The sequence below is a fragment of the Spinacia oleracea genome, chromosome 3 (assembly GCF_020520425.1).
Source record: "Spinacia oleracea cultivar Varoflay chromosome 3, BTI_SOV_V1, whole genome shotgun sequence".
Lineage (NCBI taxonomy): Eukaryota > Viridiplantae > Streptophyta > Magnoliopsida > Caryophyllales > Amaranthaceae > Spinacia > Spinacia oleracea.
In genome coordinates, this window is record NC_079489.1 from 144,220,767 (window position 1) to 144,240,488 (window position 19,722).

Below are 19,722 nucleotides of genomic sequence, written 5' to 3' on the forward strand. Positions count from 1 at the left end.
CACTTTTGTGAAATTATCAAAAGTTGCCCTTAACAAGGGCAACTTATAATCTTATAAGTTGCCCTTGTTTGAAACAAGGGCAACTTATGTGAAACTTATAAGTTGCCCTTGTTGCATACAAGGGCAACTTATAAGCTTCACATAAGTTGCTCTTGTTTGAAACAAGGGCAACTTATAAGATTCACATAAGTTGCTCTTGTTACAAAAAAGGGCAACTTTTGAGTTTTTTTTTTTAAAAAAAATAAAAAATCTGCAATATAATTCCTGATATTTTGCAATATAAAATTCTGCATTATAATTTATAGAATACTGTTTCACCAAACATCATCTTGACATTCCTCAAAAATGATATAAATTTTAAATTTCCAATAATATTACTGAATTAATTCAAAGGTAATTAATTAAATCGATAAATAAAAAAATAATGTAAGAGTCACGGATAACTACAAGCCTGCTCTATTTATTAGACTGAGGGTAGTTCAAAATCGTTGAAGTAAGTAGCCCACTTGTCTCGAACTTCATCCAACTCCTCTTTGGAAAATGGCCCCTCCTTTGGAGTTGTGAAAACCTTTTAAAGAACAACGTACATGCAAACCAATAAATTAAATTAAGTTTCATATGCGAAAACAGAAATTATATTGGTCGCGAAAACAACTTTCGAGTGTACTAAAATTCATTTCAAGTTCTTTATGCACATCTAAGGCTCACTTAGCTCGATATAGATCATATTTGGCCAAAATTGGCATTTTCGATCCCAAATATCAACAAATGAACCTAAGGACACTTTCTAAATCTTTTTCATGATTCATATGATTAGTTATATGTTTATAAGACTCATTTCAAGTTCGTTATTCGCGCCTATGGGTCATTTGGGTCGATATAGGTCATTTACGGCCGAAAATGGCATTTTTTATCCCAACTACCAACAAATGAACCTATTTCCACATTCTAACCCTTTTTCATGATTCATATGATTAGTTATATGTTTATGAAACTCATTTCAAGTTCGTTATGCAAGCCTAAGGGCCATTTGGGTCGATATAGGCCATTTATGGCCAAAAATGGCATTTCGATCCCAACTACCAACAAAAGAACCTATTTCCATATTCTAAACATTTTTCATGATTCATATGATTAATTATATGTTTATAAGTCTCATTTTAAGTTCGTTATGCACGCCTATGGGTTATTTGGGTCGATATAGGTCATTTATGGCCAAAAATGACATTTTCGATCCCAACTACCAACAAACTAACCTATTTCCATCTCCTAAAAGTTTTTTCATGATTCATATGATTAGTTATATGTTTATAAGACTCATTTTAAGTTCGTTATGCACGTCTATGGGTCATTTGGGTCGATATAGGTCATTTATGGCCAAAAATGGCATTTTCGAACACAACTACCAACAAACGAACCTATTTCCATATTATAAACGTTTTTCATGATTCATATGATTAATTATATGTTTACAAGACTTATTTTAAGTTCGTTATGCACGCCTATGAGTCATTTGGATCGATATAGGTCATTTATGGCCAAAAATTACATTTTCAATCGCAACTACCAATAAACTAACCTATTTCCATATTCTAAACGTTTTTCATGATTCATATGTTTAGTTATATGATTATAAGACTAATTTCATGTTTGTTATGAACGCCTATGGGTCATTTGGGTCGATATAGGTCATTTATGGCCAAAAATGGCATTTTCGATCCCAACTACCAACAAACAAACCTATTTCCATATTCTAAACATTTTTCATGATTAATATGATTAGTTATATGTTTATGAAACTCATTAGTTATATATTAACATTTTTCAGCTGAGATGTGTGCAGCGCAAGAAATTTCATCATCGTACACACCATATCGGGCCTAGGGACAAATGTAGGCGTCTGCAATGTGTGCTTTCGCCTTTTTAGCTTTTGAAAATTTGTTGTTTTGTAGTTTCAGTTTCTTTTTATGGTTAAGAAAGTATAGAAAAAAAAACCTGTTTTGGATGCTTTATTGACGTTAAGAGGGTAAAAATCTTGCTTATTTATTTATAGTGATTAGTTGCAATCACTCAATGTTACGTTTTTTATATAATCCCGCACGCATCCCGTGCATATAAAACTAGTATGAAATATATTCAAAGAATCCCTTTCCTGCCCGGATAATGTAGATATCACCCTAACAGATCTGATGGTTGCATGAAATATATGACAGACACATCCACTTTGCCCAACCAGTCAAAACTGTCTGTTACTAACATAGCAAATTCTAATATACCTACTGAGTTATATTTTATAGGAACATAAAAATAGCCGCATCTGTGTAATATTGCACATCTATTATTCCTCGAACTGCACATTATATTTATTTGCATTTAAAATTTACAAATGATTACCTTAGCAGAAGAAGTTGTAAACGAAGAAGACTTGGAGCGTATGAAGTACGTAAGAGCTGTAATTATCCCTACTGTTTTTCTGTTGATAATCTCTTTTTGAAGCTTTCAACTATGTTTTTGTGCTGCAGTCGCTGCTCTCCTGTCAAAATAAGCACAAAACTGAGAGAAAAAAACACTCGCACTTGGATCTTAGGGGGTAATTGCTGGAAATTTTAACAAGAAAATTATTATTAGGCTTTCCCATCAAGTCTCCACAACCAAAAACAGCAAGTAAGGATAAGTAAGAACAATCAAATTCATAAACACTACAAAAAACCAAAGCAGTTTAAAGTTGAGTCAACTCTTCTACACACCCATGGGTCAATGAAGATCAGTCAGTGGAGATGAGTCACTGCAGATCAGTCTGTGCAGATCAGTGCTGCCAGTGCAGATCAGTGTAAATCAGTCAAGAGATTAGTGCAGATCAGTGCAGATGAGTGCAAAATGATCCAGATCAGATAGCATATCATTGCAAAACAGTGCAGATCAGATAACAGATAAGTGCAAATCAGATAATAGATCTTAGTTTCAGATCTTAGTTGACTCCTTTCAGGTCCTCTACTTTCTCCTTCAGCTGTTTAATTTACAGTTGGTGGGAGTAAAAAGAACTTTTAAACAAACGCAAAAGGGGGAAAACCACATAGAGAAAACAACCATGATTACCCACTGGAATCTCACCAATTCATAAGTACTTTTGTAAAGTAAGGCTCATGCCAGTATTCATGGTAATTGACCCTCATCCCATACATGTGATTCTTTTATAGATTACAGAAAAAGTGATATTTGAACCACTTAATACCACCTTTTTGGTAATGGAAATGAACAGAAAGGAGATATTTAAGGGTGAAAACCTATTTCTATTGGAATTGTAAATTTATTGACATTGAAAATTTCCCCTGAGACTTCCTAAAACTATTACTCCATACATTACAAAAAAATGGTGTCATGATGTTCAACCATTCACTTGAGGCCCCACCAAAAAAAGATGGTTTCATGATGTTAAAAGTTGCATTAACATTTAATCACAAGACACTGGTGGTTGGTCTTGCATGTTTTCTCATCAGCATTACCCATAGAAGAAAATTTTCAGTTAAAGATAAATATATATCTAGATACTCCGTATATAACAGTTGCATCTCACTAAAACCACCAGAAATAAAAAAAAATTAGAGCAAATATCAGAGCTCACGAAGCATATGCTTTAACTCATAGACCATAAAAATTTCCCACACCACAGACTGAGTTGAATTCTACACAAACATGAATATTAAGACACAAACTGACATTTGAGGAGCAAAATTCTTCCAGCACAAAAGAATAAAATACCTTCTATATGTGGTCCATTTTCCACCAGTAATGGTAATCAAGCCAGGGAAATCTTCACAAACAACGTGATCACGGGAGATACTTTCTGTGTTCTTGGTTGTTGGATCCATAGCCAATGGACGAATTCCACTCCATGTAGAGAGAACATCTGTTCGACGAACCTGTCCCAAACAAACAATTTGACAGAATAGGTGAAACTAATATTGTTTTGCTAGTCACAACTGCAAGTAACTAAACATATCTTCAGAATGATGTCATGAACAGAACAGCTAACAGAAACTAAAACTACAGCGTACAATTACATTAGACGAATAGAACAAACCTTGGATTTTTAGTCAAGTTCTCAAACAGAAGAAATGATTTACATAAATGAATACATGCATGATGCGCATCATTTGTTAAAAAGTAGCTCATCTATTATCAAACTTAAGAAACTTTGAAAGTTACAGAGATGGATCATGACTTGATCAATGTAAAAAGTTCTTTATTTTTAAATTAGACAAAAATATATGCTAGAGTTATTTGAATTGTGCTGGATGAAGAAGCATTTAAGCACCTAAATGCAAATTCCGGTAAAGAGAGTACCTTTTGGTCATACCTTCAGCTAAGCCTTTCATTTAGAAATGTACTAGGGGGGGGGGGGACATTGTGAGCACATGACCGATAAAAGGTAAGATTGCTTGGGTGAGGAGGGGGGTAATTCTAATTGTTTATACTTCAATGTATATTTTAAAAAAGCCTAGCTAATACTTCTGCATTGACGGTCACATTGTCCAAACCCCTTTTGATTAAAAAAAAGGACAATTTTACTTCTCAACCCTTTATAATAGTTGAATAGTCACTCTCTCCATAACTTAAATGTTAGTACGGATATTTTGGGAAAACCAATCATCTTAAACCAATACTATTTGAAGAAAGGTGACAACGTTTTTCGGATATCCTCCAATCTGAATAGCAAGTAATTAAATAAAGTAAAGGTTCCATTTCTACTTTGTTACCCATCTTAATTAAATAAAGTAGTAATTTATTCTACCATTCTGTTAAAAGAAACCTGAGGCATAAGGCATAGAAGCTGGTAAGCTATTACAACACTAGGCAAGGTGATTTGACAAAGATGCAATCAAGTGTCCCAAGGTCATTTCAGGTTTAAGAAGCATGTCTAGGTGCCTAATAATAGAATTGCTTTGCTTTTAAGTTGTCCATGAAAGATCATGATTCCACTGCTCGTGTTCATATAAAAGGGTATTACGACGCATTATCATTCAACTTCTGATTTGTTAACAGCTTTAAGAAAACATGGAAGAAAAGTTCTACAGGATTTCAATCACACCCCTCTACCATCATATATTAAGCAGTGCTCCCTCCTTCAATTATTGAACTCCATAGGATACCAATGCTCTTACTTTACAGTTAAGAAACAATGAAGTATTACTTTAGACTGTAAAATATGCATGTCATATTAGTAGTCTTTACAGGACACCAATGCAATTACGAAAACAATATTCTTAATAGTGTGCAATAACTTTAAACGAAAAGTTAAAACGAAACAACCAGTAATAGAATCAATTTAACAACTAAATACACCAAGTCAGAATAAACTGCATTCGACTGATCCTCATAACCAGTATCAATACGCAATTGGCTAGCTAGATAAGATTGTTAAGCTAAAATGTAAAACATTCACGTAATAATTTACCTTTTTGAGTTCGCACTTTCGTGGGGTTTAAGGAGTTTAGAAAATTAAATTAGGGTTTTATAATTTGGGGAAACAAAATCCTGAAATTGAAATCAATTGAATCAATTAAGAGAGGGATTTATATAAATGCAAAAATGATAAGGCCCATAGTCAATTCAAATTTCAAACAAACAGAAGCATACATTGCAGTTAATTTGCTTTCATGCAGATAAGCAACATGCACTAACATCTCATTCATCATTATCATTACCCCATTGCCTCAAAGAGGCTCCCGCAAGAAGCGCAACCTTACCCTTGCAATTGCAGAGAGGTTGTTTCCAATTGACCCAAAAGCGATAACGGGACGACAAATAAAATGAAGAGTCTGAATAACAAATATCACTTACCAAATTACCATATTCTCCAATATTTTACATTGACATATCAAGTGTTGGAGATATTTTCAGAGAAAAAAAAATACAATTATATACTTTTTATTATGTTGATACTACACAGCATCAAAGAATGATTCTGGCCCTCAAATACAATTTCCTTTGGATGTTAGTACAGTTGACTTGAGCACTCTCAAGTTCCTGTACTGTACTGAAGTACGATACATAAACAGCACAATCCCAGATAACATAAAAAATAATTTCAGTTGCATACTTGTACAAGTACTACACATATGTACCGCAGTTTGAAAAATTACGCCTTTTTATTAAGAACATATACATATAATGGCTTCTTAAAATGAGTTAAAATTAATTAATAATCAGTTGGCTAACAATAATATATGTATATAAAAGTAAAGGCTATCAAATTTTTTTAGAAGATCTTCTGTGAAGTCGTCTCAACTTTCAAGGTAAGACGACAATGAGATGTATATAAGTGACTCATTGTAATATGTTGCTAACGTCATCCTGAAAATCAAAATGTTGACACTAAATTCTGTTCTCTGCCACCAACAGTCACTCTTTAGGAAGTTCGGAAAAAAAGGTTCACCTATCCTAGTGTAGAAGTGGTTTATGATTAAATTTTCCAATAAATCAGTACTTCAATTAAGAGATGGAAGAGGAATAACCAGATCCAACATTTATTAAGCATCTACGTTATAGGGAAATCCGGACTCTAAATATACTAAACGAGAAGACTTAGTAACAAGAACAAGTCAACAAGTAATACTTTGGACTGCACCATTTTGTTAACAGAAGGACAAACCATTTTACAAGTGATATCAAGAAACTTTTCCCCATCTGAACATGTGTACCATAACCTGCACTAACATCTACAGAAAAAAAAAATCTTCTGTGTTGTTTTTCTTCTAGAAGAAATCTCAACAACATTGTTATCAAAGAATCTGATACTAAGGCCTGCTGATTTTATTACATTTACTTATGAAGCACAAAAGTTTTTCCAAAGAATCGGACTCACCTACCAAAGTTCGGAAATTATGCAGCACTAAAAGTTTCAAATTCATGTTTACCTACTACACACAATGAAAGCATCAAAAACCCTATGTAGAAACATATTAAACAAGGTTGTTACCTGGTAGTCCCACAGTAGTCCATCTCAGCTAGCCTCATCAACGCAACACTGCAGATGCATTGGATTACATGTTATATGACAAGTACAAAGCATGCAATGTAAACAAGGAATACAAATCTAGGCCAAGTGTGAAGGAAATAATGCCCTTGGTCCAAGTATGCATTCAATGTTAAGTCTAATAAATGCGGTTCAGTATTAATTAACAAGTTAATAATTCAGTGAGATCAAGTGAGCTGAATGCCTGACTAGAGGCCGCTTCAGTTCAAGTGGAATTAATTATATTAATCCACAGCTTACTCTTGACTGAACCCGTAGGGTCACACAAATAGTACGTAAACGGATCAAGTATTTAATGGCATTAAATACTCCATCTATGGATATTCGGAATCGACGGATCTTGGTTTCAGTGGGAGCTGAGATCGTCACAGGCAAGAAATGAATACTCCGGAAACGATGATATTGCCGGAAACGGAAATATGGATCGTATCGGAAATATAAATATTATCCAAGTCGTAGATGTTGCCGGAAACGGAAACATGGTACGTATCGGAAAATATTATCGGAAATGGAAATATTGCCGGAATCGGAAATATTGCCGGAAACGGAAATATTGTCAGAATCGGAAATATTATCGGAATCGGAAAATAATTCCGGAAACGGAAATATTAAATATTTGTTCGAAACGGAAATTGATTCCGGAATCGGAAATATTAAATATTGTTCGTATCGGAAATAAATTCCGGAACCGGGAATTTAATCGGAAGCGTATCGTACGAATAAACATCGGACGAGCTTGCTAGACGCAAGGCCTAGCACGAAGCTAGGCCCAACGCCTAGCAAAGCCCGCGCGCGACCAAAGCAAGCAAAGCCCAAACGCGAGAGCAAGGCCAGCAGGCGCGCGCCCCTCGTGGGCTGCGAGCACTTGCTGGGCCTGGGCTCAGCGCGCGCGCGCATGGCGCCCCTCGTGGGCTGCTGCGCCTGCGTGTGTGTTTGTGCTTGCGTACGAAACCTTGATCGGTTAGGATTCGTATAAGATTGATTTCCTAAGTCTACTAGATAAATTAAGTGATTGAATTTTAGATTAATTCAGATTCACTAAATCGTTTCCTAGTAGGATTCTAATATCCGATACCCATGCCCTATAAATAGGTGATCAATTCTCACAATTTACATCAAGTATTCAAGTATTCAAAGTGATTTTTGAGAGCAAAAATTCAGTCATATAATGGCCTATATGTGCCGAAAATTCTAAGTACCTTAAGGGCGATCCTAGTTGGTCAAGCTTAAGGCGGATCCGGACGTGCTGTGGACTATCTACGGAGGGACGACATTTGGAGTCCTAAAGACTTGTTCTTGTTCGGTTCGGGCGCAGCTAGGGAAGGCACGCAACAAAGTGTATGCATCTAAACTATGCTAAATGATTATGTGTAAATAATATGCTTTCCTGGCTTTATGGTTTTTCCGCATGATTTATGAATTGTCATATGTATCATAACCTAACAAAGTGACCCCAAGCCAGTGCTAAAACATGTTAACAACAACCACTCAGTGACAATCAAATAAACCCAACCCTGAAGTAATTAATGTACTGTTTACATTTCTTACCCGCAATTCCGGAAAAAAGTACCGAGTATTAATATTTTCCATGTGCAATCTTTTAAAAGGGTGGCAATCCTTACAATAAGTTCATTTTATTATCACATTAGATAAAACTGCGATTTTCCAACATTTGGTATGAAAATTTGCCAATTTCCATAATCAAAACATAGATCTGCCCCTGATATTCCTGTGTTACATGGACTCCGTTACAAGTATCAAATCTTAATCTAGGTCCTCCATTGCCAAATTTGGTTCCATATAAAAGGGTGTTAATTTCTTTAGTTGATTGACTATACTGTCACGTTTTGGTAATTAATAAAGTTGCATTTATTTTCCCAAAAATAATAACCTACTACGACTAAAGTTTTGACCAACAACAATAACCTATAATACAGTTCTTAAATCAGGGAAGAAGCTTACAACGGAAGGATTCTAGAATAAGAATTATCCAGCAGCAAGTTCAAAAATAAGAGTTACACGGTCGATGTTCGATAGGGATTTTGGAGTAAGGGTTTTCTAGATAATGAAATTTTCATTAGCACTAATGAAGACAACCATTCTCCAGAAACTAAGTCATGAAAACAGCACTCCCTCCCACAAGGAATGTGGCCAAAACTGCAGAGTCGTCCAATTATCCTTCAAGCAATGAGATAATCAGAGTAGCAACCCCACAAAAAAGCTCAGTGCCAACTTCAAGCTTAGCATCTAAGATTACATTGTCTTTGATAGTATAAGCTTGCAACTGATCACATACTCAGACGACATTTCTATCCAACAACAACAATTTTAGTCCTTCTAGTAGTGGTTTAGTACCCATGTCTAACTATCCTTATCAAATATGACTATCTCAAGGCTGAATATAATAAATTCCAATTCCAAAAAATCACAACACATGCTACACAGCACCACAATAAGCAAACCAAAAAACGGCACAATGAAGAAATTCTTACTCGACGAAATATCAGGATTACACAAACTCCCATCTTCTTGTTTTAGCAATACCCTCACCCTCCCTCTCTGCATAAATTCTCTTGGATACGCCTTCTCAGCCTACAAATTGAAAACCTCTTTAAAGATAGGGGACATTGAGAAATTCAACGAAATTAACAAAATGAATCCAATAAAATTCAGACGAAATTAAAAAGCAAAGTTGAAGACGACGATCAAAATTACAAATAAAAGCGAACCTCTTTATGGCAAGGAAGATTGAGAAATTTGCAGCAATCACCAATTTCATCGCAAGTAGGATTTTCGCAAGCTTTGGTAGTGCAAATTCGGCGGCTTTCAGCAATTGTTTTCTTCGAATTGAGTGGGGAAGAACACCTCTGTTGTCGCCTGAGAAGGAGGAGAGAGGGTGCGAGTGTGGTTTCGCCGGTGGCTTCGCCGGTCACCTGAGAAAGAGGACGTTTTGCGGGAACTGTGACTGGGAGGAGAGAGCAGGAGGTTAATTTTATTTTTATTTTTTTAAGTTCCTAGGTTAAAGTTGCGCTTGAATGGGAGGGATATTTTCATATTTTAATTAATTTTTTTTTTTAAAAAAAATATTCTTAAAGGTTACCCTTATTTGATAAGGGCAACTTTTGATGAGCAACCTATAAAGATTTTTCTTCTAGTGGAAATAATTAAAATAATTATTTCATTTTAATTTCATTTAGTGGCTCCCAATCAAACCAATAATTATTCCGGATAATTAATTATGAAATATTAAATTAAAACTCGCGGCCCGGCCCAAGCAAATAAAATATTAAATTAAATATCCCGTTAGCCCAAATTAATGCAAATAAGTCAAGCCCAACAAAAAAAAATTGTCATGTGCTTACTTGGGCTAGGCTTGCGCCCAGCCCATTAGCATTGCATGGCCTATGATGCATACGAGCATAGCCCGCAGCCATCGCAACCGTCGCATGGCCTACGAGGCATGCGAGCATAGCCCGCACCCATCGCATGTCAGCGCACGCGTACCCGCAGCATCGCTGCTGCCCTACGTGCCTTGCTCGACTCGTCGTAGCGCATCGCTGCACCATCGCAAGGGCTTGCGCCCTGCAATGCGCGCAACACACGCCCTTGACCTCTCGCCCAGCGCGCGCGGCACGCAGCGTGCATGCTGCTGCCCGCGTTGCTGCGACTCGATTGCGCACGGTAGCTCGCATGGCTCGTCGAGCCACACGCCTACCACACACATGTGTTCGTGCCTTTGGTTCTTGATACGGACCAACTTAATTAAAATTAAATTTAATTTCACGAACTTGCATTAATTTTATTTTTCAAAAAAAGTTACGATTTTTATTTTCGAAAAAAAACGATTTTCAACGATTCAATAAACTTTAACGACAATCCAATTTCGTAAAATTATTAAATCAAGGGCTAACAATATTCAAACTTTTAAGAACGAACGAATCAACATTTAAAGTTTGAACTTTTAATTAATAAAATCCGAAACTTTATATCGTTCATAAAAATTAAATTTCAGATTATTAATAATTTGGTTTAAGTGCGATTAAAATTAACGAAACCATTCAAAATTTTAATCCAATAATTTTTAAAATTAGCCACTGACCCATGAAATTATACCCCCTTCCCCAATTAACCGAATTATTAATCCAAAATTAATTAAAATTCAATTAGGGTTGTAAATTTTACAAATTGGGGAAAGGCAAAATTAGGGTTTATACTTATCGCAAAAATCTGAAATTTTTACCATAGATCAAGAATGTACCCAGAAACATTGTGTAAACATTTCAAGAAATTCCGAGTAGGTTAGGTTGACCTTTTAATTGAATTACTGTCCGACACATTTAATTTTTAATAAAAAATTAACAAAAACGCCCAAAAACTGATGCTTCGAGGCCTGTTTTCGCAATTCTATTCTCATGAGTTGATCTTAAAAAATCGTTTTCCATCAGATTAGGGTTTTAAAAATCGAAAAAGCGAATATTTTTGATTTGGGAACTGCCAATTTCGCAATTAATCCCATAATTCGAAAAAATTCCGAAAAATCAACAAAAATTCCAAAAATTTCGACAATGCGAAAACAATAATAATCATGCTAATTCATGCTTTGAATACATAAGGATCTGATACCACTGTAGGGGAATACAGTTAAACATAATAACATGTGCGGAACAATCCCCAAAGCCAGGAAACATGTATAAAGCACAGATTAAGCAAACTTACATTCGAAGCGTGTTTTCCACAATAATCCGTCAACGAACACGAACAAAGAACTCCACTTGTCGTCCCTCTACTTGGTTCACCGACACGATCAGATCCGTCTTGATTATCGTAGCTTAGACAATTGATCAAGAGATTTGCTTTTTGGGATGAACACACTATGGAGGCACAGAGAGAATTAGGGTTCTCTGTTTTCTCCTAGGGTTGTGTGTAATCTGAATTGTGATTGCAGTAAGTTGGAAATTAGGTCATAAGGTTATTTACATAACCTTACTAACCGACCAAGCCATAAGGCAAGGCCAGCTAGCAAGCCGGCGCAGCATCACACGGACACGCACAGCGAGCTGGGCCGTGGGCCGCGCTGCTGCTGCTGTGTCGTGGTCTTGGCCCGCGCGCGCACACAGCTGCTCGGCCATGGGCCAGCGTTGTTGTGTCGCCTTGCTTGCTTGCCTAGCGCGCGCGCCCATGGGCCTTGAGTGCTTCGTGCACTCGCCTCGTGGGCCGCTCCTCGTATCCGCGTTTAATATATTTCCGATATATTATTTATCGTTTCGTATACGACGAATCTCCGTCGTACAATACGATTTATTCGTTTCGTCTAGCTTACGAATATTCGCGATACGATATACGATTCCAATGCAAGGTCGTATCGTATAATACGTTTCCAACTTAAATCCCGAAAAGCTATTAAATGAATTTCCGATTCATTTAATCCGGTGATCTGTTACGTGTCATTGGTGTGACCTTGTAGGTTCAGTCAAGAGTAAGTTGTGAGTTCAATATCCATTAGAACTCACTGATCGGAAGCATTGCTCCAGCTAGCTGTTCCGATCACTTGATCTCACTGAATTAATTGTTCGCAATTAATCTGAACCTTGGTATTAGACTTAATGCACCTTGGGTGAAGGACATATTTCCTTCAAAGGCAAGCCCATTGGGCGCGAGCACCCAGCAGCAAGCAAAAGCGCACAGCACGACGAGCGAGCAAGGCCCACGGCCCAGCTGCTCGGCGCGCGCGCTGTGGGCTTCGGCCTGCAGTGTGTCGCTGGGCCTGGGCGTGTGTCCGTGTTGCTTGGCGTGCACGGCTTGCTAGCCGGCCTTGCTTCTTGCTTGGTCGGTTAGTAAGGTTAATAATATAACCTTACAACCTTGTTTCCAAAACACACACAATTCATACACTCAAACCCTAGAGACACAGAGAACCCTAATTCTCTCTGTGCCTCCAAAGTGAGTTCTTCCCAAACGCAAAGTATCTTGATCAATTGTCTAAGCTACAATTATCAAGACGGATCCGACGTGTCGGTGAACCAAGTAGAGGAACGACAAGTGGAATTCTTTGTTCGTGTTCGTTGACAGATTATTGTGGAAAACACGCTTCGAATGTAAGTTTGCTTAATCTGTGCTTTATACATGTTTCCTGGCTTTGGGGATTGTTCCGCACATGTTATTATGTTTAATTGTATTCCCCTACAGTGGTATCATGAGCCTTATGTATCCAAAGCATGAATTAGCATGATTATTATTGTTTTTGCATCTGTCGAAATTTTGGATTTTTTGTTGATTTTTCGGAATTTTTTACGAATTATTGGATGAATTGCGTATAATCAGGTCCGAAAACAAAAATCATCTCTTTTTCGATTTTTAAAACCTTAATCTGATGGAAAATGATTTTCTAAGATCAACTCATGCGAATAGAATTGCGAAAACAGGCCTCGAAGTATCGTTTTTTGGGCGTTTTTGTTAATTTTTGATTAAAAATTAAAAGTGTCGGATCGTAATTCAATTAAAAGGTCAACCCAAACTACTCGGAATTGCTTGAAATGTTTACACAATGTTTTTGGGTACATGCTTGATCTATGGTAAAAATTTCAGATTTTTCCGATAAGTATAAACCCTAATTTTGCCTTTCCCCAATTCGTAAAATTTGCAACCCTAATTGAATTTTAATTAATTTTGGTTTCATAATTCGGTTAATTGGGGAAGGGGGTATAATTTCATGGGTCAGTGGATAATTTGAAAAATTATTGGATTAAAATTTTGAATGGTTTCGTTAATTTTAATCGCACTTAAACCAAATTATTAATAATCTGAAATTTAATTGTTTATGAACGATATAAAGTTTCGGATTTTATTAATTAAAAGTTCAAACTTTAAAGTTGATTCGATCGTTCTTGAAAGTTTGAATATTGTTATCCCTTGATTTATTAATTTTACGAAATTGGATTGTCGTTAAAGTTTATTAAATCGTTAAAAAACGTTGTTTTTCGAAAATAAAAATCGTAGCTTTTTGAAAAATAAAATTAATGCAAGTTCGTGAATTAAATTTAATTTTAATTAAGTTGGTCCCTATTACGAACCAAAGGCACGAACATGAGCATGGTGGAAGTATGGCTCGTCGAGCCATACGAGGCCATTGTGCTCGACCGAGCCATGCGACACGGGCAGCAGCAGCTATGCTGCGTGCCTCGTGTGCGCTAGGCGAGGAAGGGGCAGGCGAGGTAGCTTGCGGGGCTGCGATGAAGCGAGGCGGAAGCCTTGTGACGTCTAGCACTCACGATGCACAACACGCAGCGCAGGGGCAGCGATTCTGCGGGGACGCGGTGCGCGCGCGCGCGATGGGGCTGGGGGTGCGCGAGCTTTGCTCGTATGCTTTTGGGCCTCACGCAAGGCGGGGCTGGGCGCAAGACTAGCCCAATTTAGCAATTGGATTTTATTTTTTTATTAAAAATCGTTTAATTTGTTGGGCTTCGTATATTTGCATTAATTTGGGCTAACGGGATATTTAATTTAATGTTTTATTTGCTTGGGCCGGGCCGCGAGTTTTAATTTAATATTTCATAATTAATTATCCGGAATAATTATGGGTTTGAGTGGGAGCCACTAAATGAAATTAAAATGAAATAATTATTTTAATTATTTCGTAGGTCGCATTATTTTAATTAAATTCATTTTAATTAGAATAAAGTCTAAGGATTAATATTTTGGAAATTGATTAATCTTTTAGGACGCGTTTATGTGAACGTGAATTTTAATTAATTCACGTAAATACTTGCATATTAACATGGGCAATTCGTTTTAGCACACAAATGGGTGAATGCATAGAATATCTATTTTATGTAATGCTGGTACTCCAAGTGACTAGTATGGCCAATTTAGGATAGTTAAATACGGTCTGCATACCGTTCTATCTTTGAATGTAAAGTTTTAAATATGGTATGCGTACCATGGAAATTTTGATGTAATATTATTATTTTCAAGTATTTATAAGTTTAGAACTTTAAGTTAGCATTTGAACGAAGATTCAAGACGATGTCAAGCTAACAAGGAGGTGATGAAGATTGGATGCTTCAAGACAAGATGTTTTGGGCCATACTAGATCACCATTTATTTATGCACTTCTATATATATATTATGCGTGAATGTATGAATATATGTATGCTTTGCATGAACAGGTTATTTCCTATGAATCGATTAGTTTTAAGTTCACTTAATAATCGAACGAACATAGAAACAACTAGGTCCAAGTAATATTGAGTTTAAAAATTGCCTTCCAAATCAACACTTACAAAAATCTAGGGATCTAAGATAGTAGGTTTACACTAAAGCGAGGTGCTATTTTAGTTGACTTAGGTGGTAAGGCGTCCTAAAGGAGCACATTGATTGTGGTTTCAACTCAAACAACAATGGCATTATGTTGTGGCAATGGGATAAATTATGGCATTAATTTATTAACCAAGAGTAATTTGGAGATTACTAGCAATAGGTTTTGCTTACCTAAAATCTTAAACTACTTAAGACATGCTAAAGCTGCTTAAGGATTTAGGACTTTTGGGGTCTTGGAATCGTTTCATTCATTTTTGGACCATGTTTTTGCTTTTGCATGAATGAAATGTTTAATAGCTTTAATGATTGCATGAATGCTTTTATTTAAAGTTATTAAGGTATGATAAATGTTTTCTTTGCTAGTTCATTTTGTAGAATATTACATCTTCAACCTTATTGCGTTCGGACAATAAAACTGCGATATTTCCTCGATTGATTGGTAACTAATTTTGAGAGCAATTCTCAAAGAAAAGGAGAATGAGAGCGTATCTTGAATGCTACTTTCTTATAGTGATCTTCATGGTTGTTTTCAAACTAGAATTTGAATGGTAGACCAATTGGACCTCATATATTCAGAATACTGGGTAGTTTTGAAATAATGAAGTATTGAGTTAAAGACTCATGTATAACCAATGGTTAACAACCAATTTTCTTTTGATTCGATGATGAATTAGACTCATTGGATGTTGTCATTCAAAGTGAACAAAAGAAAGGGACTTTGTAAGCGTAACAGAGTAAGAAGATCAAGCAAAGAGTAAAATCTTTAGGACTATAAGAAAACGTGCTAGAAAGGATAGGAAAGGGGAACAAAAGAAATGAATTCAATATTCAATTTCTACCTAAAAGTTTGTGTTAAAGAGAAATGACTTAGCAAATAAACTCTTATGGTATTAGATTACCGCTTGAGGTTCTAACTCTTGTTAGGAACTCAAATTCTGGGAGCTAGGTCTGGTTATTGACCTACAAGTGGGAAATGAAGCAAAGTTGTGCTACACTAATTGTACGGTCATCATGTTTGTTTTAAAGTCCTTCTAAAGGCTGGAACTTAATGGTATTATGTTCCATTAATCATCATAATCAATTTTTGTTTGGACAATGGAAAGACTCACATTCAAAGTAAACAAAAACATTCGTTGAGTGTTTATTTGAATGAAATGGTCACTTAAGGGTTGAGTCATATGATTGATTAATAAACAAACAAATCTCTTCACACTCAAACTTCAGAAGGTTCAAATCAAACATTTTGATTTGTGTTCCACATATCTTTGGAAATGCCATACGACCATATCAACAAGACAACATTCTAAGATTCCATGGCATGGATTTCTGAAAGTTGGTTAATTTAAGACACGTGGGTCTTGCTTGTTGAACATGACATAGAAATGGACTATTGTTAGAAGTTTCTAGACAATGAAGTTCATGGGCCAAAGATGGATTTTATGACTTACCTATTTCACAAGAATTTGAGAAAATATGGCTATATTTACTCTAAGTGAAATATGTGAAATACTTCAACGTAATTCACAAAAGGGTATAAAATCAACTTGGCAAGAATTTTGGAACATCTAGGCTGGGTCAAGGTGATGTTTGCATGAGCCAAGATAGATTATCTGGATTGTTTATATGGAAATATGACAATTGAAGCTCCATAAGAATATGGTATGTCCAAATGGAGAAATCGGAAACTATTTCGATTAACGATAATCACGACTATTTTCCTATGTAGTTTCTAAATGATACTCTCAAGTGACTATCACACTAAACAAAGTTGTCAAAGCTAAGGATAAGATGTCATAAGGATTGAACTTCGGTTCAGTACATCTTTTCAGTACATATATATCTAGGGTTGTCAAACCCAGTGGGAGTTAGTGTTTACATCAAACAAACTCAAGGATAGATATATGTTTCTTTATGAGAGACTCATAGAAACAAAAGGTATTGATTCTACCACAAATCTGAGAACATCTGGTTGTTGCTTAAGATAATGTCTTTTAGGAAACCATCATATTTCCAAAAAGGCAAGTGGGAGAAAAAATGACCTCGAATGGACTTCGAGTCAAGCAACAAACAAATGTAGGATACTTAGGAGTCTTTGGAAAAGCTCCGTACTTAGATGCCTTTGGAAGTGCTTCAGGAAGACTTTAGAAGTGCTTCAAGAGAATCCTAATACTCAAAGGACTTGAGTAATGTCTTTATAGACACTAATGTTTGATGTTCAATACCTAGGTAAATCGTATAAAGAATAGAATTCAACCAAGATAGATACATAGATATCTTGAGGAAGGAAAACTATGAAGACTTTGGAAAGTGCTTCAAAAACATACGACTTATAGGTTAGCTACAACGAATTAAAATTACCAAGTATGGTTCGAGGCCATACAAAATGGTTTGAGGCCATTTAATCCAAAGTACATTCATCTTGAAGAATCTAATCTGTGATTTGGTTGATTTGCATAAAGGGTTCACTCCCATTAGTTGCAAACATGTTTTCTAAACATAGAACGTTGATTTGCATAAAGGGTTCACTCCCATTGGTTGCAAACATGTTTTCTAAACATACAACGTTGATTTGCATAAAGGGTTTACTCCCATTGGTTGCAAACATATTTTCAAAATATACAAAGATGATATTGTATTCGCAAGCAAAAGAGAAGCTAGATTGGTGGTTAAAAGATTGTAAACAAATTCACGGCGTTGATAATGTTGAAAATCTTTTTCACCAAGTCGGAATGCTTGAACTATTTTGGATAAATCTAGCAATCATTGCATATGGCAATATGGCAATTGGAAAACCAAACACCTTACTCAATTGGACTTGTAGAAAGGAATTGTGTACATCACACAATGTAAAAGTTTTGGATGCTAGATAAAAGAGCAAGCTTAAGAAATCTATTCATAGAATAAAGCATGCAAGTGGGAATTGGACCATCTTTGTCTAAAAGGCTATTGAGCAATCATAGCTTTATGAAAATATGGATCATCTTATAGATGAGGAGTTTAGTGGGAGCTAAGTCATGTTTATTGGTTCTATATATGAGATACATATCTCTCTATTGAAAATGACATTCAAATGGTTAGATTTGAAAGTATTTGTCAATATTAGAACCATGGCGAAACTTAGAACATACTGGGTTAAAGATCTATTGTATAGGATCTAAAGCGTTGTTTCGATTCTGTAAAAGTAATCAAACACAATGGAGAGACTCAAAAGAGACTTTCAACCCATATGAGTAAGTCTAAGTTATGAATGCTTTAACTAAGTATAAATCTAGGCTGTTATCACTAGAGTTAAGCATGAAGGACCTTGAAGAGGTACCTTCACCTTATATCACATGGCAATGCCAAGATTTTAGCAAGATTCAGTATCTCTTGAAACAGAATAAAGCTAAAAGTCACATGGATGGATTTTAAAATGCGAATGGTGTTTGCATTACAATCATTCATGTATAATGTGATATATAGATCGCCAAGATAACTCGTGAACATTGGATCGTGACGAGTTTATACCAATCTCTATTGATCTAGATCAAATATCATTGGAACAGTATCAAGAACATCCAATACATTTGGAGATATAGGATGAGCACTTGATAAGAGGAAGTGAAGATAACTAAAGTTTTGATGCTACATGCATTTGCCTAAGCAAAAGTTGAATCTTGTTGTTAGGCAAACCACAAACAAAGGTGGGCAATTAGGCGTCGTGATTAAAAGGTGGTTACATAGGTTCTAAACCATATGTGATGCATGGGAAACTGAATCAATGATTAATTTCCAAGTTCTCAGTTGAAAGATGTATCTCCCACATCTATGTGAACTGGTTGGAGCATTCCAAAAGGGAAGCATCATTTGAAATTCTACATAATTCAAATGAATTCATTGTTGCCTAAGAAGCAATGAAAGGGAATTGTTTTTAGTGGGAGTTCTTCAATGAACTCAGGTTGATCACAAGTCTGCTACCTGGATTATTTTCTATTTTAGATATGATTATCATTCTAAATAGCAACGAAAGACTAGATCAGTCTAGAAACATATTCAAAGATCTTTTTACATCGAAAGGATTTCGATAGAAAAGATGCTAAGGATAGCAAAGTATGATAAACTAAACCTCTGCATTGAATGATACACAACATTCATATGCAGATATGGAATCAAGTTTGAGTTCCATGAAAGTTTTAAGTATTGGGTGAAAGGCCTATATCTGTAAAACATTAAATGCTTGATTTTGGGTTTGAGGCCCACAAATTGGTAAGCATTTGGTTTAAACATTTATCATTTATGAAATTATATTTCATAGTTCATTTAATCTTGGTTTAGTATTAAATGATAAGTCCATGTGATTCAAATCATTCAAATGGGATGTCAAGATGGAT

At 35.8% G+C, this 19,722-nt stretch overlaps 1 long non-coding RNA gene across 1 annotated transcript; it reads right to left on the reverse strand.

The window, feature by feature from the left end:
- Window positions 1-270: 270 nt before the first annotated feature.
- Window positions 271-10,031, reverse strand: LOC130469603 (uncharacterized). The gene is made up of 6 exons (XR_008930023.1): window positions 9,766-10,031; window positions 9,529-9,628; window positions 6,980-7,027; window positions 3,760-3,920; window positions 2,395-2,533; window positions 271-568 (listed from the first exon to the last, which is right to left on the reverse strand). It is a non-coding gene; the product is annotated as an uncharacterized lncRNA (long non-coding RNA).
- Window positions 10,032-19,722: the final 9,691 nt, after the last annotated feature.